The 23,755-nt window shown below is 42.1% G+C and overlaps 1 protein-coding gene across 2 annotated transcripts in view; it reads right to left on the reverse strand.

Annotated features, from left to right (window-relative positions):
- TRPC5 (transient receptor potential cation channel subfamily C member 5) overlaps positions 1-23,755 on the reverse strand; it is a 173,536-nt gene that overhangs the window by 101,959 nt on the left and 47,822 nt on the right. For both annotated transcript variants that reach the window (XM_043974289.1, XM_043974288.1), the window contains exon 2: positions 16,949-17,040. The gene's annotated coding sequence lies outside the window, so the exon portion shown is untranslated. The remainder of the gene's footprint in view (positions 1-16,948; positions 17,041-23,755) is intronic.

A 23,755-nucleotide genomic window follows, 5' to 3' on the forward strand; every position in this document is an offset into this window, starting at 1 on the left:
GAAAAGAGGAACATCAAAGATCACTTCTTTTTTTGTTTTTGTTTTTGCGGGGCAGTGAGGGTTAAGTGACTTGCCCAGGGTCACACAGCTAGTAAGTGTCATGTCTGATGCCGGATTTGAACTCAGGTCCTCCCGAATCCGGGGCCGGTGCTTTATCCACTGTGCTACCTAGCTGCCCCAAAGATCACTTCTTGAAGGGGATGGTAGATAAAGGGGAGGTTTTGGATTATAAAAGACAGAACCCAAACAGTTCAAAGGGAGTTAAAATGCAAGACAAATGAGGAGACACTAAGAGAGCACCTAAGAGCCCTTGAGAAGTTCAAGTCACTAGGCCTCAATGAACTATATCTGAGTACTGAAAGGGCAGATTTGGTTGCTGAGCCACCGTCAGCCATCTTTGAAAGATCAGGGAAGAGCTGCTGTCCTGATTTTCAAAAAAGGGAAGAGAATGGAATCTGTAAACTCCAGGCGAGGGAACAGGGAGAAAGCCTCCTAAGGAGACTGTGGGGCAATGATCCAAGATAGTTAGAGTGTTTACAAGGTGTTTATCAGATGGTGCAGAAACTCAGAATAAAGCTTGCCAAGCCCGACTGAACCACACACTTTTTTTTAAATTATAAAAGTATTTTATTATTTTCCAGCTACATGCAGAGACAGCCTTCAACATTTGTTTCTATAAGATTTCTAGTTTCAAATTTTTCTCCCTCCCTCCCTCCCCCCCTCCCCAAGACAGCAAGCAATCCAATATAGGTTATATATGTACAATAACATTAAACATATTTCTGCATTAGTCATGCTGTGAAAGAAAGATCAGAGCAAAAAGGAAAAACCTCAGAAAAGAAAAACAACAGCACCAAAAACAAAAGAAATGGTATGGTTCAATCTGCATCCATATTCCACAGTTCTTTTTTTTTTCTGCATTTGGAGAGCATTTTCCATCATGAGTCCCTTGGAACTATCCTGGACCATTGTATTGCTGAGAAGAATCAAGTCTATCACAGTTGATTAACACATAATGTTGATGATACTGGTTCTGCTCATCTTACTCATCATCAGTTCATGCAAATCCTTTCAGGTTTCTCTGAAATCTACCTGTGTATCGTTTCTTACAGCACAATAGAATTCCATTACATTCATATACCACAACCTGTTCAGCCATTCCCCAATTGATGGGCTTCCCCATAATTTCCAATTCCTTGCCACCACAAAAAGAGCAACTATAAATATTTTTGTATATGTGGGTCCTTTTCCCTTTTTTATGATCTCTGGGAAAAAGACCCAATAGTCACTGCCCCGAACCACACACTTATTTTTTTTTTTTGGCGAGGCAATCGGGGTTAAGTTGACTTGCCCAGGGTCACACAGCTAGTAAGTGTTAAGTGTCTGAGGCCGGATTTGAACTCAGGTACTCCTGAACCCAGGGCCGGTGCTCTATCCACTGCGCCACCTAGCTGCCCCGAACCACATACTTTTAAAGGACTCTCTCATTTGTTTTCATCTAAGTAGCACTGAGGCCAAGCCATCAATCCAAATGTCTATCTGGACCACAGCTCATTATTCAATAGGTCTGACTTCTGAATCAAAGAATAACAGCAAGCATCCCATGGGGACTCCCTGAGGGAGAATCAATGCCAGCAGGGCAGTCAAAGCAGGGCCTTTTCTTCCCCAGCACCCCAAAGGACATCCATCCTCTCTGCACGCCACTAGCCTAAGGACCCTGGAAACCTAGACTTCTTGATGGCTAGCTGCTTCCTAGTTCACGCAGGGGTGACGCCCACAAGCTTCTGGCCAGTGCTTAAAATGCCGACCCTCCCTTTTAGTCAGCTTCCATTGGGTTTGGAGGCCCTGGTCAAAAGACCTAGGCTCCAATTCTACCTAAGACACACACTAGGTGTACCCTAGACAAATCACTTAACCTAATTTATATTTATTGCATTTATTTAATTTATAGATGAGAATCTATAAAATGGGGCTAGTAAAAGCACCCACCTCACAGGACTCTTGTCAGAACCAAATGAGAACAGGAATACGAAATGTTCTATAAGCTTTAAGACACTGGAAAAAAGTGAGCTATTAGCTTGAGGATACTGGACATTTGGGCGAGGAGGGGAGAGGGGAGGTGAAAAAGAGTCCCTGAATGCATGACTTGCTTTTCACATTTGGGCCACAGTGCTAGATTTAGAAGCAAATCTTGGCTCAACCACTTGGCAGTCATGTGACCACAGGCAATCGAGTTCCCCTCTACAGAGCATAGCTCCTTATTTACAAAATGTGGCTACTGAATCAGATGGCTTCTGAGGTCTCTTCCAGCTGTAGAGCCTCAATGCTATGATCTTATTAAGACTCACAAGGCCAAGGCTCTTTGGAATGGAAGCACCTCCCCAGGAATCCCAGAGATGGAGTTTGCTGAGTGGGGGGAGGGTGTGTATGTGCATGTGCATGAACATGTGAGTGTGAGACATGGTCACATCTGTTCTTTAGGAAAATCACTCTGGCAGTTGGGTGGAGAATGGATGGGGGTTGGTAGAGATGTGAGGGGCTTGGTCTTTGGCCCCCAAAATGGGAAGCCAGTAGAAACTTGTGTATGGCCTATAGCCATATGAAAAAAATGCTCTAACTCACTATTGATTGGAGAGATTTAGGTCAAAACAATTCTAGGTACTACCTCATACCTACTGGATTGGATAATAGGACAGCAGAGGAAAATGGCAAATGTTGTGGGGGATATGGGGAAAATGAGACATTCATACATTCTTGGTAAAGATGTAAACTGATTCAAATATTCTGTAGAGCAATTTGGAACTATGGCCAAAGGGCTATAAAACCATGCATACTCTTCGACCTAGCAATACCACTACTAGGTTGGTATCTAAAAGAGATAAAAAAGTTGAATGCAAAACTGGGGTGATGCACATCACTTGGGGAAAGGCTGAACAAATAGTTGTATGAGATTAGGATGGAACACTATTGTGCTGTAAGAAATAATGAGCAGGATGCTATCAGAAGGACTTATGAAAAATGAAATCCATCTACAGAGAAAGAACTGATGGTAGCTGAATACAGATTGAAGAATAATTTTTTGTTAGTCCTTTTTCTAAAGTTTTTTGTCTGTTTTCTTTCACAACTTGACTAATGTAGAAATGTTTTGCATGACTGCACATGTATAATTTATATTGAATTGCTTGAGTTCTTAAGGAGTGTGGGGAGTGAGGGAGGAAGAGCATTTGGAACACAAAGTTTTAAAAATCAATGTGGGGCAGCTAGGTGGTGCAGTGGATAGAGCACCGGCCCTGGATTCAGGAGGACCTGAGTTCAAATCCGGTCTCAGACACTTAACAGTTACTAGCTGTGTGACCCTGGGCAAGTCACTTAACCCCAATTGCCTCACCAAAAAAAAATCAATGTGAACATTTATTTATACATGTAACTTGGGGAAAATTCTAAATAAACAAATAATTTTTTAAAAAAGAAAGCAACTTGTGTGCAGGCACAGTGGAATACATGAGCTCCTCACCTCATCCTTCCCTTCCTTTCAAGGCTCAGTTCAAGAAGCCTTCCCTGATCCTCAACAAAAAGTGTTCTCTCCCTTCTCAAGTCTTCCTAGAGCTTTTGCTTGGGGTTCTCCTTTGCTCTCAGCACCCCTTCCCTTGTATCATATCTGGGCACATGGGGTTGTACTGTCACCACCTGGTAGAAGGGCAGGGACTTTTTTTGTATCCTCAGTGCTGGGCACAGGCCTTGTTCATGTCTGATGTTTAACAAAGGTTGGTTGCATTGAATCGAGCAGGGGATGGACATGTTGTGGGTAGACAAGATAGGCCACTTGGGAAGTCAATCTGATCCTTGGTGAGACAATGTAGACAATCATGGAAGAAGTGGCAATGGAAAGGAGATAGCAGGAAGGAAGAATTCATAGGATTTCATGATCAATTGGACATGGCTGTGGAAGGAAAAGGGAGAGATAGGGCTTAGAGAAGACTTGAGATCTTGAGCTTGGGTACCTTACCAGACAGAAACAAGGAAAATGAGAAGGCAAGTGGAGAGAAAACAGGGAGTTTGACTTGGGACTATGTAGTCAGTCAACTAGCATTTATTAAGTGCCTTTTATATTCCAGGCACCATGCTAAGATGCTACAAAAAGAGGTAAACATCACCCCCCTCCCCAACCTCAAGGAGCTCCCAATCTCATGAGGGAGACAACACCCATGGACAAACAAGATGGTTAAAGAATAAATTGGGGGTGAGGCAGCTAGGTGGCACAGTGGATAGAGCACCGGCCCTGGAGTCAGGAGGACCTGAGTTCAAATCCGGCCTCAGACACATAACACTTACTAGCTGTGTGACCCTGGGCAAGTCACTTAACCCCAATTGCCTTACTAAAAAAAAAGAATAAATTGGGGGTAGTTTCAGAGGAAAGATGCTAAAGCGAAGGACTGGGATTACAGATGCTCAAAGGCATCAAGGCTCAAAGCTCAAAGGTATGCTAGATACTGACAATGGTTTCTAGAGGCTACTGCTCTCTCCCTGAGTTGCCTTAGGTGTCCAAGGGACATCTCCCCAACATTGAACCACATTTGGTCTGCTCCCTTCCAGAGATGCATCATTCCTGAGAGCCTCAAAGGAAACTCTCCTCAATGCCTTTTTATGTGGGCTGTAAAGGGAGGCCTTACTGTGTTCTCTCTGAGTCAGGGAGTGATTCATACCAGATGGCCTCTCTGCTCCCTCCACACCCCGCTCTCCTTTACCCTGGCTGTTGCAATGCTCAGAACTATGGAAGAAGCCCAGGCCTCCTTGGTACAATCTCCTGTCTGGGCTCTTCTTCAAAGCAAAGATCCCTAACTAGGCTAGCATCTGTTCCAGCTAGACTGCGCATACAGATCAGAGGCTGGAAGACTGCATGGGTACTCTTAGAGCTATTCCTCCAATAGGGATCCAAGGGTAAGATAAGGCTGAGGAAGCATGGAGCTACAGCTGGACTCAAGTGAACCACTTGCCAGTAATAGGGCCAATAACATAGGGCCAATAAATAGGGCCAATCCTCTTTGCAAGCGGGTCTTGGGCTGATTCTGCTGGTTCCAGTATCCAGGGCCCTCAGCGGATACCAATTTTGCTGCCCTAAGGTAGATGGTGAGGCTCTCTGAGATAGACAAATAGATCTCCAGTGAAAAGATCACACGGGGCCTCATTCAAAGCTGCCTGGAAACAGTTCGATTTTCCTTGCCTCTTAGTAAAGGTTGGAGTTGTCAAAGAGCCTGCCCCTGTGCTGACAGCAGCAGAGCAGGATCTGGAGTTACCTGGCTAGGCCAAGATTTTGCAGTGCTGAGCAAGGCAGTGTTTGTATCTGTCTGGCCCAGGTAAGTTGCCAGGGCCAGGTGCCTTGGAGAGAGTGCTCAGCAGGGGCTGGGGCAGGGGCAGAGTCTGGGACAGTCTATAAAATAGCCTGGCCACCAGCAAGGGGGAAGAAGGGAGACGAGTGGGGCAGAGCTGGGAAGAAATGCCAGAAAAAGGAGGCTGGCCAGAATCCCAGTCCTGGTTTGCTCCAAGTCTCGGGGGCTGGTTTGGTCCCATTTTCTGGTAAATTAAATCTAGTCTCTCTAACAAGATGACAAATCTCCTGAGGGTAAGAGAAGAAATTTACCTAAAGCCAGATTAAGGTCCTTGCAGGCCCAGGAATTTCTATTCTGTAAGCTCTTTGATGAAGAAATTTTCATGAGCCCATCTGATTTTGCCATAAAAAACTCCCAAAGAACCCATGTTAATTCGTTCGTTCATTCATTCGTTCATTCATTCATTCGTTTCTTCATTTGTTCATTCATTCAGCCTTTATAATATTTTATTTACATGCATAGATTAAAAGGAAATAAAAGGCTAATGGGTATGTGTATGTGTGTGAGAGTGAGAGTGAGAGTGAGAGTGAGAGTGAGTGAGAGTGTGTGAGAGAGAGAGAGAGAGAGAGAGAGAGAGAGAGAGAGAGAGAGAGAGAGACTGACTGGAAGTGGGAAAGGCTCTAGAGACTAGAAGGAGAAAGAAAGGCCTCCTTTGGGGCAGCTAGATGGTGCAGTGGATAGAGCACCGGCCCTGGAGTCAGGAGTACCTGAGTTCAAATCCGGACTCAGACACTTAACACTTACTAGCTGTGTGACCCTGGGCAAGTCACTTAACCCCAATTGCCTCACTAAAATAAATAAATAAAAATAAATAAAAAATTAAAAAATTAAAAAAATAATAAATAAATAAAATTTAAAAAAAAAAAAAGAAAGGCCTCCTTCTTGAAAGGGGTACTGTTTGAGCTCATCCTTGATGGGAGTAAGGGATTCTCTGAGGAAGAGATGGAGAGGGAGGGAACATCAGGCTTATGCTGATTTCTTTGACTTTTTTCTAAAACAAATGACACCAGCATAACTGTATCTTCATGCATATCACTGAGTCAAGAAGAGATCTTTCTTACAGTTTTAGCGGAAACATTTTTATAAAAAATGGTTTCTGTATTCATCAAATAACAACCATTTATTAAGCACCTACTATATGAGGCACTATGTAGGTTTTGGGGATACAGAGACAAAAGTGAAAGTCCCTGCCTTCAAGGAGGGAAGAGCCCATCAGAGGAGAGAATATATGCATAAGTATATAAAATGACCTACAACATAAATATAAGGTAAATGAGGGGTGAGGGGAGAATAGCACTGTCAGCTGGGGATCAGGAAAGGTTTCACGTAGGACACTGTGATTGAGCTGTGTCGACTCTAAGGTAGAAGTAAGGAGGGTGAATATTCCACAAATGAGGGACACAGCCAGTACAAAAGTTTTGGAAGGAAGGTACCATAAAATGAGGCTGGAAAGGTCAGTTGGAGCCACATTGTATTGGGCAATAAATGCTAAAGAGAAGAGTTCGTGTTTGATTCTGCAGGTCATAGGGAGCTAATGGCATTTACTGAGTAGAGGGGGTTACAGCACTTTAGGAAAAACACTGTGGCATCTGGGTGCAAGACAGACTGGAGAGTGGAGAGATTGGAGTGGAGGCAGGGAGCCCAAATAGGAGGCTATTGCCATTGTCCAAGCAGTGATGAAGGCTATGAGACCTTTGTGGTGACCATTTCTTCCATGTTCTACATCAGCCCACATGGTCTGAGCAGGGATTTGGGGGTTCTGTAATTTGCTTTAGAGAAGGGGCAGGATATCGGCCCAAGCAATGCACCAGAATATTCAAACTCGAGATTGTCCCTGCAAAAAGCTCGGGTCTGTGCCCTCCTCTCCAAGCCATCCAAGATGATGACTCATCTTGGTGTGGAGGTGACCCTGGATCACCAGGATGAAAGGATGGCCAGTGGATGTCATCTGCAGAGCAGTCTAGAACAGCAGAGACAGGGAACTCAGCCCCAGGTCGACTGCAGAGTGATTCATTCTTAAGTTGTAGCATTTCTTCTTTTTTTGTCCTCTGTAGCAACTCTTGAAGGCTATCTCCTAAATCACTGAAATGCTGTGACCTGGCTTTGTGGAGGGAGGCAGCACTGGCACCTTAAGGTACCAAAGCACAAGCAGGCCCAGATGAGCAAGTGCAGGGACAGATCCCAGAAATATGCTGACTGCCCAAGGGAGTGAGGTCTCCCTACTCCACTTGCCCATGTTAGGGAAAACAAAGTTCCTCAAAGAATGGGAGGGACACAAATGCCTCCAGATCTCCACTAAGTCAGGTGGCCCAATGGGTAGTTTAAGGCAGAAAGGACAGCAATAGAGACTAGCAGAATTTCACTGGAGACCAGGGGGCCCAGCTATGGAACCAAAGGCATCAGATATTTTTCTCTATACCAGGACTTCTTTACTTTGTCTGGGCTCCAACCCCCTTGAGAATATATCTAGTCAAGTCTAGGGATACACTCGTACCCAGAATCACACTGGTTGCCTACATTCATGATAGAAGGAAATACTAAATTCGAGTTAGGGACAGTGAAAGATGCGATTTTTCTCACCCAAGTTTGTGTATTCTTCCTGAGGAGGTCCACAGACCAAAGGATTTTTAACCTTTGTTACTCCAATGCACACAATTGTACTCCAATGCACAAAGTCTAGGTGACAAGCAAATTGAACCGGAGATTGTAACACAAGGAGGCCAGGTTGACCTTGGAAGCATCAGTGAGAATTAGAAGAAATGGGATCCATGATTGGGACACGGCTCTGTAGGGTGTAAGTTTTTCAAAAAGAGAATCTAGGCGGCAGCTAGGTGGTGCAGTAGATAGAGCACTGGCCCTGGATTCAGGAGAACCTGAGTTCAAATCCAGCCTCAGACATTTGAGACTTACTAGCTGCGTGACCCTGAGCAAGTCTCTTAACCCTCATTGCCCTGCCAAAAAAAGAGAGAGAATCTAGGTAAAGGAAGAGGGGAGCAGCAGAGGAATGGGTACACCCAAGCATTGGCTAGGGTCCTTGAGAGCCTCTTGGCCTCCACCTTCTGAGGGCTATGTTCTAGACTGACAATATCTTCCTATACAGGATATGAATCCCTTAACTCCTGGCTAAGGTATGAATTCCTTGCCATACCAGAATTACCCCACAGATAACCATTTTCAGGGTGAGTGACCAGTTTTTATGTACTGGGGCCATGACCTTTCAAAGGGAGACTAGAGACACAGGAGTATGCGCGCGCGCACACACACACACACACGCACGCGCGCACGCGCACACACACACACACACACACGCACGCGCGCGCGCGCACACACACGCAACACAACTAGAGCTGACAGGTTGGACATAAGAGTTTCATTTCCCTGGAAGGGAGACTCTGTAACTGGGTGGCCCATCCAGGGAACCCCAAACAATGAAGCACCAGAGGTGCAGTGATAGCCCCAGTCCTAGAGTCCTGGCCCCAGTCCAGTGGCCCCAGTGGAAGAATTCCTTAATCAAGCGGGAAGTAGAGCCAATCAACAGCAAGAGATAAGCTTAGCCCTTGTCCTTTACTGGTTCTGTGAGTTCTGTGGATTGTAGGGATTCAGGGTAAGATGGTAAACTTCTAACACTCCTGGATATATTGCCTTTGGGGGAGGCCTTGAATGCAGCTAAATAGTGTGAATCTGGAGGACTGTGTATCTCCCTGGAGCCAGGGGGAGGCAGGGCTTCTTAGAAGGGAAAAGAGTGTGCTCTTCACTGGCCTTGGCTGAGTCCTTTTTGCTGGTTAAATAAAGCCCATTTACATAGTCAATGTTTTCTTAGAGTGCATGGCATGAGAACTGAGGGCCTTTGTCCTTTTATTATGTAGACCTCATAAATGAGGGAATGAGAAGCGGCAAGCCTAGTTGAGAGCACTGGGGTAAAGATCAACAGAGGCAGGGCCAGAAGTGATATTGTCATGGGAGGACTATGTAGACTACCTTAGACAGAAAGTCTAAGGAAAAGCCATCACAAGCCAGGCAGGATAGAGCAGTGAGGGGGATGTCAATTAGCTGGACATCTGTTATGGTGCTTTCTCCCCTCCCCTCCCCCTTCCCCCCTCTCTCCCCTCTCTCTGCAAAAAGCTGAGCAACTAATAATTTCCTGGCTTGACTAAATGATAATTTCATCCTTCAAGAGGTGGAAAAAGCAACGAGGGGAACTTCAATTCTGGACCCTTTTCTTGCCATCAAAGAGAGACTGGTTGTTGGGTCAGAAATAGCAAAAACCTTGGGAGAAATAGCCACTGCATTTTGGCATTTGTGATGGAGGAGGCCAGGGTACTCTCTCGTTCCCTCTAGATCTGGGGAGAGCAAATTTCAAAGGGTCTGAAGGAAAAATAGGTAGGAACCCATGGACCTGTGGCTCAAAGTTCTAGAAAAGAATTGTGCTTATTAAGGATAGAAAGCTGTCAAGAATGGCATTTGAAAAAGAAGGAGATCCAATTCCTAAGAGGAAGAAGCTGTCTAAAGAGCATGATGTGGATGCACAGTAAACTCATTAAGCATTTAAGAGACACACGTGGAAGATGTAAATGAAAGAAAGCCATGCCATGGTCCAGTAAGAATATAACAGGAGCACCACAGCTAGGAATGAGTTAAGGCTGACTAGGAAAGCCAAGGGCATCACAAAGGAGGTTGTTTTTTGAAAGCCATTCTGGGGAAAAGAGAAAGGTCAAAGAAAGGACAGGGCTGCTGATAAGGATGGATGGGGCATAAGAGACAACAGAGAGAAGGCAAACTCACTTCATTTTCATTCTGCTTCTGTTTTCCCTTTCAAGGAAAGTGCTGCATGGTTTGGAAGGGGCAGGTCCAAAGTGGCTAATAGGGAGCTGGGAAACCAATATAAACAGAGAGAAATTAAGAACTGCTAGCTGCCCATGACAAATTCCAACCACTGGGCTCCAATGAACTGTTCTCCAAGGTACTGAAAGACCCGCAAGGTGGGATTGTTGGGTCCCTGTCAGTGATCTTGCCAAGATCATGGAGAATGGGAGAAGTGCAGCAAACTGGAGAAGGATAAATGCCCCAATTTATAAAAAAAAGTCAAGAGAATGAAGTTTGCAAACTATAGACTAGTGCTTGATTTGAGCTGCCCGCAAAATTCTTAAGTGTATTCATTGGTCAGCTGGTGGCACAGTGGCTAGAGGACTGGGTCTGGAGTCAGGAAGACTGGAGCTCAAATCCAGCTTCAGACCCTTACTAGCTGTGTGACTCTGGGCAAGTCACATAATCTCTGTTTACCTCAGTTTCCTCAAATGTAAAATGTGGATAATAATAACACCTACCTTGTAGGGTTGTTGTGAGGTCCAAATGCGATCATATTTGTAAAAAGGGTATGGCACAGTGCCTGGCACATAGTAGGTGCTTACTAAATGCTTATTTTCTTCCCTATTCCCTCCCACTATTAGCAAATCTTCAGAAAAGGAAACAGTAATCACAAAAGAACAGCATAATTTTAATAAAAACAGATCATGTCCTAAAGATAAGTAGTCCTAGGAGATGGGGAGTTTTCAAAAGAACTGTAAACCATCATCTTGTATCCTTGATCCCATCCCCTTGAGACTTCTCCCCCCCTTACTCCTCTCTCCCTCTCCCTCTCCCTCATCCTCCCTCCCTCCCTCCCCCCCCATCATTACTTTCTCTCTATCTCCTGGTTCCTTCCCTGCTGCCTATAAACATGCACAAGTCCTCTCCTACTTCCTCAAGAAAAGAACCCTCACCAGATCCTACCATGTCCACCTGCTCCCATCTTCTAGCTGTCCTTCCTTTCATGGTTAAACTCCTTGAGAAGGCCCATTACACTTGATGTCTTCATTTCCTTTAGTCCCTTTCTCTGTCCTTGACCCTCTACACTCTGGCTTCTGACCTCATCATTCCACTGAAACTGCTCTCTTCAAAGTTACCAATCATTGGTTTGTTACCAATATTGAATGTTTTTTCTCACTTCTCCTCCTTGACTTCTCTATAGCCTTTGGCACTACTGACCACCATCTCCTCTTGGATACTCTCTCCTCTCTGAGTTTTCTGCTATTGCTCTCTCCTGATTTTCCTTTGCTGAGTTGATTGAATCATATGAAGACATGTTCTAAATCACTGATAAGAAGATATGCAAATTATCTGTGAGGCTTCACTTCACAACCTGAAAATTGTCAAAGATAGCAAAAAATGGAAACAGTCAACATCGGAGGACTTCTACAAAAGCAATCTCCAATACACACTTTTATGAGAAAATAATTTAGAATTATGGGTATTGCATACCCTTTGAAGCAGATGCCACCCTACTGGTTCCTATGACTGGAACTCTAGATTCTACCCTAGGAAAGCTGAGCTCTGCCTGGCTAATCTTTTGCCATGATTTGTCCCATGCTAGGTTTTGACATTGCTTCCCACCTCTACACCAGGATGCCTGCATTCTGCCTACCATCTTCATCTCCCTGGCCAGACCCCTGGGCTCTGTCCCTGGGGAACTGGCTTCTGATGGGTGAACTTTCAACTCACCTTGGTCACCCTTTCCTGGTTATCTCCACCAAGGCCAGGCCTGCATGCCACCCCCTTCCAATACCCCTTTATGAGTGATCTTCCCTCCAATTAGATTGTCAGCTCTCTTAGGGGAAGGATAATAGTCCCAACACTCAGTTCAGAGTTGGCTCTGAATTCATACTTTAGGTTAATTTTCAGGGCCCTTGTGTGTGGGGGTATACATCAATAAATGATCATGGCATAAAACAAAAGGCAGCAAGAAAACTAGTTTTTAAAAAGGCAGATTATACAAGACTAATGCCATGTCCTTTTTGCAGGGTTATGCCAGACCAAAGTTTCTTAAACTGTGGGTTGTGACCCTGTATGGGGTCATGTCACTGAATGTGGGGGTTGAGAAAAATCTGGCAACAGTCAAAGGTTATGTATACCTATTTTAATATATCTATATACACAGGTCATGTAAAAATTTCACAGGCAAAAAGGGGTCACGAGTGGGAAAAGTTTAAGAAACCCTGTGTTAGACCAGAAGAGCAGGCCTCAGATATGGTTTATGTTGGTCTTAGAAAAGCATTTGACCAAGTCTTTATCTTATCCATACGATGGAGACCTGAAGTCAAAGTGTGGTCACCTATAAGGTCCTCAATAGAACTGCCTAGCTATCTGTGCTTGACCCTGTGTGAGGTGACAGGAACATTCCACCCTCATGGTTGCCTGAGCCTCTGCCGAGAGGATGGAAGCATTTCTGCCCTGTTTATTAAGGCCTTGGATGAAGGCACAGAGAGAACGCTAGAGAATTTGTAGGAGATGCCCCAAAGCTGGGCCTTGCGAGAGCTAACATGCTGCCTAATGACATATGGGTCTTTTTTTTTTTTTTGGTGAGACAATTGGGGTTAAGTAACTTGCCCAGGGTCACACAGCTAGTAAGTGTCAAGTGTCTGAGACTGGATTTGAACTCAAGTCCTCCTGACTCCAGGGCCAGTGCTCTATCTACTGCGCCACCTAGCTGCCCCAACATATGGGTCTTAAGCCATTTCAAAATGCCAGAGCACTGGGCTAACTCTAATAAGCTGCAACTGAATAGGGGATAAATGAATGCCTTCTCCTCAGTGTCCTAAGTACAGAACAGGGGAGCCGGAGCTGTCTAAGAGAGATGTGGTGGAGGATGGAGTGCACTGGCAGCCTCTAGAAGACAGCAGGGTGTACAGTCTGGCAGCCCCCAAAGCTAAGGGGACTTTGGGTCATGGGACAGAGGAGGAGGAGGAGGAGGATGATGTAGGGTGGGACCCAAGTACGCTGTCTGCTGTGCTACGTGAACTCTTATTAGCAAAGGCCTTAATTTAGACCATCCCACACGGGACCAGCTAAAGTGACTGGGGGTGTTCATCCTGGGGAGAAGTCTTGGGCATGGCTGGCAGGGGTCGGGGAGAGGAATCATGGCTGTGTTCAGGTACTTAGATGACTGTCACATGAAACAAAAATTCCATTTATTCTGCTTAGCTCAGGGGGGAAGCACTAAGATGGGGAGCGGGGGAGAGGAACAGACTTAGACTGGAAGGAAAGAAAAGCTTCCTAACAATTGGAACTATGATAAAGTCAAGTGGGCTACCTGCAGGCATTCTGGCATCTCAATCACCTGAAATTTTCAAGTAAAGCTTGAATATCCCCAATCAGGGACCAAGACCGCATGGTCTACCTCTGACATCCTGGGGCTGTCCCAACCCTATTGATTGGAACATGCACCATGACCCTGGCCCCTGGCCCAGGCCTCGGCTCCCAGGCCCACCTCCTCTCTCCCTACCTAGAGAGAAGATTATGTATTCCACAGACAAGTGAAAGCTGTCATTATTAAAGTTGTAATTAGCTGGCCTTTTCAGGGCTCTGTTTGATCGGGTGGTGACTTGATACACATTAGTAATTAAGGCACCTCAAGCAGTAATCGCTGTTATTTGCTCAGCCTCAGCGATGAGTCCTGTGGAGTGTATTTACAGGGAGGGTTGGATCAGCCTTGCATTTTGCTATCTGCCCAGGAGCTCTTGTCAGCCAGCAGGCCCCATAGAACTGGGAGGCCCTTTCAAACTCTAGCTCAACCTTTTACATTTTGCAGGGTGTGGGGGGGGAAACTGAGGCCCTGAGAGGGGAGCAAGACCTTGCTCGAGGCCACAAGATGGGTGAGAACTCAGGCCTCCTATCAAAATCTCAGGTCTAGGGAAGTGGAGTGAAAGCCAGCTTGGTTCAGCTATGAGAAGGAAGCGTCTCTGCTACTGCTGAGGACTCAGGAGAAAAATGAGACTTCAGTCCCTGGGGCTGCCTGGTTGCATGCCCTGTTTCCTGGCCTCAAGGCCCCTGCTTCTTATCTCGGCAGACTCACAGATTGGGTAGATGACCCCCTAAGAGTCCCACCATCAGGAGGAAGCAAACACATGTCAACAAGCCCCACGTGCAGCTGGTGACACCAGCCTGGGCAGCTGCCTCTCTGTTCCCCATGCATGCTGTGGCTAAGAGTTGGCCTAAGGGTTTTCACATTTCCAGAGTCGAGACTGACTTCGAAGTGTCCTAGGCTCCTGGCATTGATGGGATGGGGGAGAAAGGGTTAAGTTGCTGAGGAAAAATTTCTTACCACGAAGTGGAAAGTCATGGAGAGGTTCCCAAAGAATCAGGTAAGGGCCAGAAAGGAGAAAGGAAAATGGCCTTATTATCCCAAAGTTCCTACTCACTCCTTGTGGGCAGCCCAGCTTTGCTTAGTGCCTGAAGCCTTTGGAAATCAAGTTTAATCGCAATCTGAGGACTGGTCTAGGGATTTCATTAGGCCATTAAGAGTTTAATGTTCAAATTTATGAGCAAACCCTTGGCTGGGCTTTTCTCCAGGCCTAGTTCTTCCTGCCCCTGTTGGGAAGGATGATAAATAAAGAAGCAGCACATTTCTTTCCAGGACTGCCTCACTGCAGGGGCCTCTGGCTAGGCTCAGGGCCTTTTCTTCAGCCTCAGCTGACACAGTGACGTCCCAGCTCACCTGGCCAGTGCTAACACGTTCCATATGTTAAGGCAGTTGTCCTTGATTTGGGGCCTCAGAGCCAACCATTCAGACCTGCCTTTGCACTGGTCTGCTACACCTGTCTAGGACTAGGACTGAATTCAGTTGGAGCAGATGTCAGAGAGAGCAGAGAGAAAAAACCAGCCCCTTCTTAGGGACTATGTCTCATGGACTCCATTAGCTTGAGCCTTTCCTCAGGAACACACTTTTTCTTTTTCTTTTTTCTTTTTTTCTTTCTTTTTTTGTTTGTTTGTTGAAAACTTATTTATTTATTTAGAATTTTTCCCACCTTACATGTAAAAACAAATTGTAACATCTATTTTTAAAACTTTGTGTCCCAAATTCTCATCCTTCCTCCCTATTCCTCCCTTAAGAACTCAAGGAATTCAATATAAGCTATACATGTACAGTTGTGCAAAACAGCAGACAAAAAAACTTTAGAAAAAGGAACTAACAACAACAAAATCTACTTCCATCTGTATTCAGCTACCATCAGTTCTTTCTCTGGAGATGGATTTCATTTTTCATAAGTCCTTCTGATAGCATCCTGCTCATCATTTCTTACAGCACAACAGTGTTCCATCCTAATCTCATACAACTATTTGTTCAGCCTTTCCCCTAAGTCCTTCCAAGTTGTCATGGATCATTGCATTGCTGAAAGTAACTAAGTCATTTGCAGCAGATCATCTTGCAATACTGCTGTTATTTTGTACACAGTACATTTCACTTTGCATCACCTCATGTAAGTCTTTCCAGGTTTTTCTGATAGCATCCTGCTCATCTTTTTTATAGTAAACTACATTTATATGGTACTTTAAAGGGAGATAGGAACACATTCTCTTAACCCTTCTTTAATCTGCTCTCCCCTCCCTTCCTTTCTCATCTTAGGCCATGAGCAGATGGGAGCTACTCTGACCAACGTGTCCTGGGGGAGAGGCAGGAGAAAACCACTGGACTAGATCTGAGGAGACCTGAGTTCTATTTCTTGTCCTTAGAGCAAGGCTATAGAAAGGCAAAGTCCAAAGGGGGTGTGCCCTCGAACAGATCTGGGCTCAAAGCCACAGGCCCCGGTCATAATAATATGCTGAGCTCAAGCAGAGACATTTCTTTTCTTTTCTTTTTTTAAATTAATTAATTTATTTTGGTGGGGCAATGGGGGTTAAGTGACTTGCCCAGGGTCACACAGCTAGTAAGTGTCAAGTGTCTGAGGTCAGATTTGAACTCAGGAACTCCTGAGTCCAGGGCCGGTGCTTTATGCACTGCGCCACCTAGCTGCCCCATGCAGAGACATTTCTAAAGTGTCACTCTGATACTCAGCAAACTCCAGTGGCTTCCTGTGACTTCTAAGATCAAATATAAAATCCTCTGGTTGACATTTAAAGCTCTCCACAGCCTGGACCTGGCCTATGACACATTTTTTTTGCCCCCAGATACTCTCATGATCCAAGAAAATTGGACTTCTTGCTGGTTCTTACCCAAGACACATCATCTCCTATTTCTGTATATTTCCCCTCGCTGGCTGCCCCCTCTGCCTATTACCTATCACTTCATGGACTCTCTTATTTCCTTCATCACAACTCAAGGGCCACCTTTGGTATTATGCCTTTGCTAGTCCCTCTAGCTATTACAGTCTCCTCCTAGCCTCCAAGGTTACCACGTATATAGTTGTATGGTTTTTTTTGTTTGTTTTTTTGTTTTATTTTGTGGAGCAATGAGGGTTAAGTGACTTGCCCAGGGTCACACAGCTAGTAAGTGTCAAGTGTCTGAGGCAGGATTTGAACTCAGGTCCTCCTGAATCCAGGGCTGGTACTTTATCCACTGCGCCACCTAGCTGCCCCCAGTTGTATATGTTTTGAAAATATCTCTCTCTGTATTTGTGTATGTGTATATATACACACATACATATACATGTTATCTCCCCCATTAGACTGTAAGTTCTTTTAGGGCAGGCATTGATTCACTTTTGTCTTTGTACTTAATAAATGTTTATTGACTGATGAATCTAACTTACCTTTAAGGGCTGTTCTTCGGGAAGGAGGGACTTTTGTTTTTCAGTTCTCCTGACTCCTAGGGTGGCAGGATTCCTGTGGTCCCAGGATCTCCCTAACAAGGTAAGGGGTAAGATTAGTATTTTCTAATTCACCATGCAGGCAATTGGAATCTTTCTTATTATTCCAAATAAAATGCTAACCATTGAATATTACATTTAGGAAAATCCCAGGGCTGCTTCCCCTTACGCCCAAAGCACAACTAATGAGAGATCAGCCTCGTTTTGGAAACTGCCAATGCTTCCTTGGCTAAGGCAGGGCAACTAACAGGACAAGAGAGGGGCTTAAATGAGAAATGTTCATCTTATCCTCCTCACAGCCTGTGACTAGTGGCCACAAAGATTTCATCCATATCTCTTAGAGGGGAAGATTTTAAGAAGCCCTGGTGAGGCAAAGCCAAGATGGCAGAGTAGCAGGAAGAAGTACAGCTGAGCTCCCCAGTATACTGCCCCCCAATCTATAAAGTGCACTAGAACCAGTCCTGATCTGGAAACTTTAAAAAATAAATTACAATGAGTCATACTTTCAGCCCAGGTCAGCAGAGGGAGACAGAGAGGTCTGTGGACACTGGGGACAGAGTCTCGCCATGTTGCATTGAGCATTCTAGTGCATAGGAACTGAAAGAGAATCAAGGCTATGCACCACAGAAAGAAGAGGCACTAGCCCCATACAGGGTATCCCCAACTTATTCAGGATATGGAAGCAGGTGCCAACTGGCAGATGTTTTGAACTAGCAAGTTCTGGGTCACAGATCTCCAGAGCAGACTGAGGAGGGAATGGAGTTCTAGAGTGAGGAACAGATTATAGGCTCTTGGCTATGTACAGAACAAAGAACAAGCTTAAAAGCTATAGCTGAATGGCTCTAACCCCAGGAGAAAAGCAGGTTCTTAGTGCCTGTAACAGAATGACCAGGGGAGAAATTTCAGACCAAAAGGGAGCCTGCAGTTCTGTGATTCTGAACCTGCAGAACTTTCCAGCTGTCAGATAGTGGATGAGTTCAGCAGGAGTCCACTGGAACTTTCAACCAGGGGCAAGTGTACAGGAGTTTTGAGCAGGCCCAAACCTAGGTCAAGAACTTGCAGAACTCAGATTAAGTGGTTAGACTTTGCCTTTGATTATACCACTATGGCAACACTCAGAAGCTTGCAGGTACCTAGACTGAATTGTCTCAGAGATCCTGGAATAACAACACTCAATACCCAAAGAAGGTAGCAGAAGGATCTAAGAAGACAAAAGCTCAGCTCAAATATTCCTACAAGCAGTGAATAGGGAATAGCCCTAACATAACATCGTACATCAGGGAAGTAGGTTGGAAGAATAAGCAACAAAAAAGGAGTTCTATCATAAAGAGCTATTATGATGACAGTGATACTCAAGACACAAACCCTGAAGAAGAGAAAGACTCTAAAATATCTGCAAGCAAAGTCTCAAAGGAAAACATAGCTTAGATACAAGTTCAACTAGGATTTTTGGAAGGACTGAAGCAAGAGTTTTAAAAAACAACAAAAATAATTTAAAAAATCAAATGAAAGTATTAAAGGGAAATGAGCAAAGAAATGAAAGCTATGGAAGAACTATTTAGAAAGAGAATTAACATCTTGGAACAAGAGATACAAACTCTTACCTAAGAAACAAACTCCATGAAAGAGAAGCTAATGACCCCTACTAGAGAAATATTAAAGCAAAGTCAAAAGACTGTAAAATAGAAGAAAATGTAAGATATCTTTTTGTTTGGTTTTTTTGGGGGGTTGGGCAATGAGGGTTAAGTGACTTGCCCAAGGTCACACAGCTAGTAAGTGTCAAGTGTCTGAGTCCTGATTTGAACTCAGGTCCTCCTGAATCCAGGGCTGGTGCTTTATCCACTGTGCCACCTAGCTGCCCCCCCTTTTTGTTGTGGTTTTTTTTTTTTTGGTAGAAGTGTAAGATATCTTATAGCAAAAACAATTGACTTAGAAGATACATCACTGAGAGAGAATTTAAGAATCATTGGACTACCTGAACACTAAAAAAACAAAAGAAGAGCCTCTGGACATTTTATCTCACGAAATCACAAAAGAAGCCTTCCCACATCTCTTAGAACATGAAGCCAAAGAAGAAAAAGAACCCATTGGTTATCTCCTAAGAGAAACCCCCAAATGAAAAATCCTAGGAATATTATGGGCAAAATTTAGAGCTTCCAGGTCAAAGGAAAAAAGTATTGCACGTAGCTAGGGAAAAAAAAATCAAGTACTCAGGAGTCACAGTCAGAATCACAGAAAATGTAGCAGTTACCATGTAAAAGAGAGAAGAGCTTGGATTATGGTATTTCAGAAGACAAATGGGCTTATAGCCAAGAACAACTTACTCAGCACAAAACTGACTATAATCCTAAAAGGGGGAAATAAATCTTCAATGAAATAGAGGACTTCTGAGCATTCTTGATAAAAAGATCAGAGATGAGTAGAAATTTTGAAATATTATTACAATAGCCAAGAAAGGCATAAAAAGGTAAATGTGAGTAATCATAAAGTACTATACAAAGATAAACTGTTTATATTTTAAAATAAGGAGATGACACATGTATTCCCTCAGAATGCTATCATCTCCAAGACAATTCCAAAAGACTCATTATGGAAAATGTTTTCCACATCCAAAAAAAGAACTCTGGAGTCTGAATATGGATTGAAGCATACTATTTTCACTTTTGTTGTTGTTGTTGTTTTTATTTCTTCTTTCTTGTGGTTTTTTTTTTTTGGTTCTGATTCTTCTCTCACAACATGACTAATGTGGATATATGTTTAACATGACTGTACTGTATAACCTATATCAGATTGCTTTCTGTCTTGGGGAGGGGGAGGGAAGGGAAGGAGGGAGAAAAATTTGGAACTCAAAATTTTACAAAAATGAATGTTTAAAACTATCCTATTGGAAAAATAAAATAAAATAAAATACTATTAAAAATTTTAAAAACACTCTATCATCATTAAGGGTTATAGAGGGAGTGGAATTAAACATAAGAACTGAGGGTGATTTTGTTATAATAATAGCTAACATTTATATAGGGCTTACTATGTTTGAGGTACTGGGTTAAGCACTTTACAAACATTACCTCATTTGGTCCTCACAACAACTCTGCAATGTAGGTGCAGTTATTATCCCTGTCTTACAGATGAGGAAACTGAGGCAAACAGATGTTAAGTGACTTGCCCAGGGTCATACAACTAGTACATATCTAAGATCAGATTTGAACTCAGGTCTTCCTCACTTCAGGCCTAGTGCCTATCCACTGTGTCACCTTTTAGAAGAATGTAAAGGGAGGGTAAGAAGAATACACTGGAGTGGGGCGGGGGAGAAGAGGAAAGATGAGGATAATTGATATGAGGATAATGATAGGGTACAAGTAGAAATCTATATAAACAAGGAGGAAGAGGGAGGAACAGGTGACATTTAAACTGATCAAAGGAGGGAAGAATACAAACCTAGGGGATACAGAAATACATTTATTTGATTTTTTTTAAGGATAACCTGCCAAGTGTTTATTAGTCGGTGATAGTGGGAATATACTTTTTTTCTGATAAAAGTATTTTTTTCCAGTTACATGTAGAAATAGTTCTCAACATTTGTTTATACAAGCTTTCCAATTTCAGATTTTTCTCCCTCTCTCCCCTCCCTTCTCCCTCCCCCCTCCCCTAGACAAGCAGGTAATCTGATATAGGTTATATATATATATATATATATATATATATATATATATATATATATATATATATATATATATACACACACACACACACACACACATAATAACATTAAACATACAGAAATACATTTAACTAAACAAGAGGGAAAGGGGGGAATAAACTAAAGAGAGTGGATTTCAAAGAGGGACTTAAAGGAAAAAGGAAAAAAGAATAAAAATCTGTTATTGGACTCAGGAGAGGAGAAGCAGATTACACTAAACCTAGAGTAGTGGTGCTGAATTCACTCTTCTCTCATCACTCTCTTCTGCTTTATAACGAGGGAGAAGGAAAAGTATAATAGAATAGGATGGGAGCAAATATACAATTAATTATAATTGTGAATGTGAAGGGGATAAACTCATCCATAAAAGAGAAGAAAATAGCAGAATGGATTAGAAAGCAGAACCCTATAATAATAGGTTTACAAGAAACACACTTGAAATATAAAGAGTTAAAATCAGGGTTTGGAGCAAAATCTATTATGCTTCAGCTGAAGTAAAAGGGCAGGGATGGTAATCATGATCTTGGACAAAGCAATAGCAAATGGACTTAATTAAATAAACTTAATTAAAAGAGATAAAAGGAAAACTACATTTTGCTGAACGGTACATAGCATAGCCAAAGAATTAATATCAATACTATGGTCCAGATGATGTAGCATCTAAATACTTATAATTAAATTAGTTAATTTACAAAGAAAAATAGTTAGTAATACTATAATAATGGGCCCCCCCTCAATTTACCACTTTCAAACCTAGATAAATCTAACCAAAAACATTTTTAACAAGAAGTAGAGGATGTGAATAGAATTTTAGAAAATTTAGATATGATATATCCCTGGAGATTACTGGATGGGAATAGAAAGGAGTACAGCTAGATCCTGATTAGTGTGAATAATGAATCTCCTGAAGTGGTCACATTATTTGAATTTGCACTGCATAGTTCCATTGGGCTAGAATCAATTACCATATTTTATCTGATTATTTATCTGAATAGTCTGAATTAAAATAATGCAAGCTTTTCAAGAGATTTGTTATTTGTAGTAATTGGGACCTAGCTGTATACATATTTCTCAGCTGTTCATGGCACCTTTGCAACAATTAGCAATGAAATGAGGGAATGAAAACCTCACAGAAATGCAGAAAAATAAACACTTCTTTTGTGGACTACAATGCATCAGAAATTATACTTGCTAAAGGGCCACTGAAAAAACAATTAATCACTTAATCCTAAAGAAAGAGTTGGTCAAAAAACAAATCACAGAAATGATCAATAATTTCATTAAAGATGACAACAACGAGACAACATAACAAATTTTTTTGAGATACATCCAAAGCAGTCCTTAAGATAAAATTTATATCTCTAAACACTTTCACAAAAAAAGAAAAAGAGCAGTTCAGTGGATTGGGCATGTAATTTAAAAAAATCTAACCCCCCAAAATTGTTCCCCCCCAATTAAACACAAAATAGAAATCCTGAGACTCAAAGAAAAGATTAACAAAATTGAAAGCAAAATAACTACAGAATTAATAACTAAAACTAGGGGCTTCTTAAAATCACAATAAAATAGATAAACCATTAGCTAACCCAATTTAAAAATAAAGAAAATCAAACTACCAGTATCAAAAATGAAAATGTTAATTCACAACCAATGAAGAAATAAAATAAATTATTTGTTACAATTTCACCCAATTACATGCCAATAAAAGTGGCAATTTAAATGGATTAATATTTCTCAAAATATAAAATGATTAAGACAATGAGAAATAACCCAATCTTAGAAAATGAAGTTAAACAAGCCACAAATGAATTCCCAAAGGAAAAAAAAAATACCAGGAGCAGATGGATTTGCAAGTGAAATCTATCAAACATTTAAAGAACAATTAATTCCACTATTACATAAACTGTTTGAAAAAATAAGAAAAAAGGCATTCTACCGAATTCTTTGACACAAAAATAGTTTTGATACCTAACCAAAGACAATCAAAATAGAGAAAGGAACCTATATACCAATGTCCCTAATGAATATTAACATAGCAAGGACACTATAGCAATATATGAGAAAAATTATATACTATGACTGGGTTAGATTTATGCCAGGAACACAGGACTTGTTCAATATTAAGAAAGCTAGAAACATAGTTGATAATATTCACAACAAAAATCATATAACTTCAATAGATGCAGAAAAACCTTTGGACAGGATACAATACCTATTCCTATGAAAACACTAGAAAGTATAAGAATAAATGAAACTTTCCTTTATATCATAAGTAGTATCTATCTAAAACTAAGAGCTAGTATTACTTGTAGTAGGGATAACCTAGAGGCCTTTTCAATAAGATTGAGATAAAGCAAGGATGTTCATTATCACCATTATTTTTGATATGACGTTAGAAATGTTACTTATAACAATAAGATGAGAAAAAGAAATTAAAGGAACAAAGGCAAAGAGGAAACAGTATTGCTTCTTGTAAATAATATGATGTTTTACTTAGAGAACCACAAAGAGAAGTAAACAACTACCTGAAAGAATTAACAACTTCAGCCAATTTGCACAATATAAAATAAACCCATGTAAATGATTAGAATTTCTCTACATATTATCAACAAAATCCAGCAAGAAGAGATAGAAAGAGAAATTTAGCTTCAAATAACTACAGAAAACAAAATACTTGGGAATCTATCTGCTAATACAGCAATTATATGAATACATCTATAAAACATTCTTTATACAAATAAAGACAGATATAAATAAGTAGAGAAGTATTAATTGTTTAGGGGCAGGTCAAGCCAATATGATAAAGATGACAATATTACCTAAATTAATTTACTTATTTAGTGCTATGCCAATCAAATTGCCAAAGAATTGCTTTGTAGGGATATAAAATATAATAACAAAATTCATCTGGAGGAACAAAAAGTCTACAGGGAATGAATGAAAAAAGTGGGAAGGAAAGAAGCCTAGAAGTATCAGATTGTAATCTATACTACAAAGCAACAATCATCAAAACAATTTGGTACTGGTCAAGAAATTAAGAGTTTGATTGG

The sequence above is a fragment of the Dromiciops gliroides genome, chromosome X (genome assembly GCF_019393635.1).
Source record: "Dromiciops gliroides isolate mDroGli1 chromosome X, mDroGli1.pri, whole genome shotgun sequence".
Lineage (NCBI taxonomy): Eukaryota > Metazoa > Chordata > Mammalia > Microbiotheria > Microbiotheriidae > Dromiciops > Dromiciops gliroides.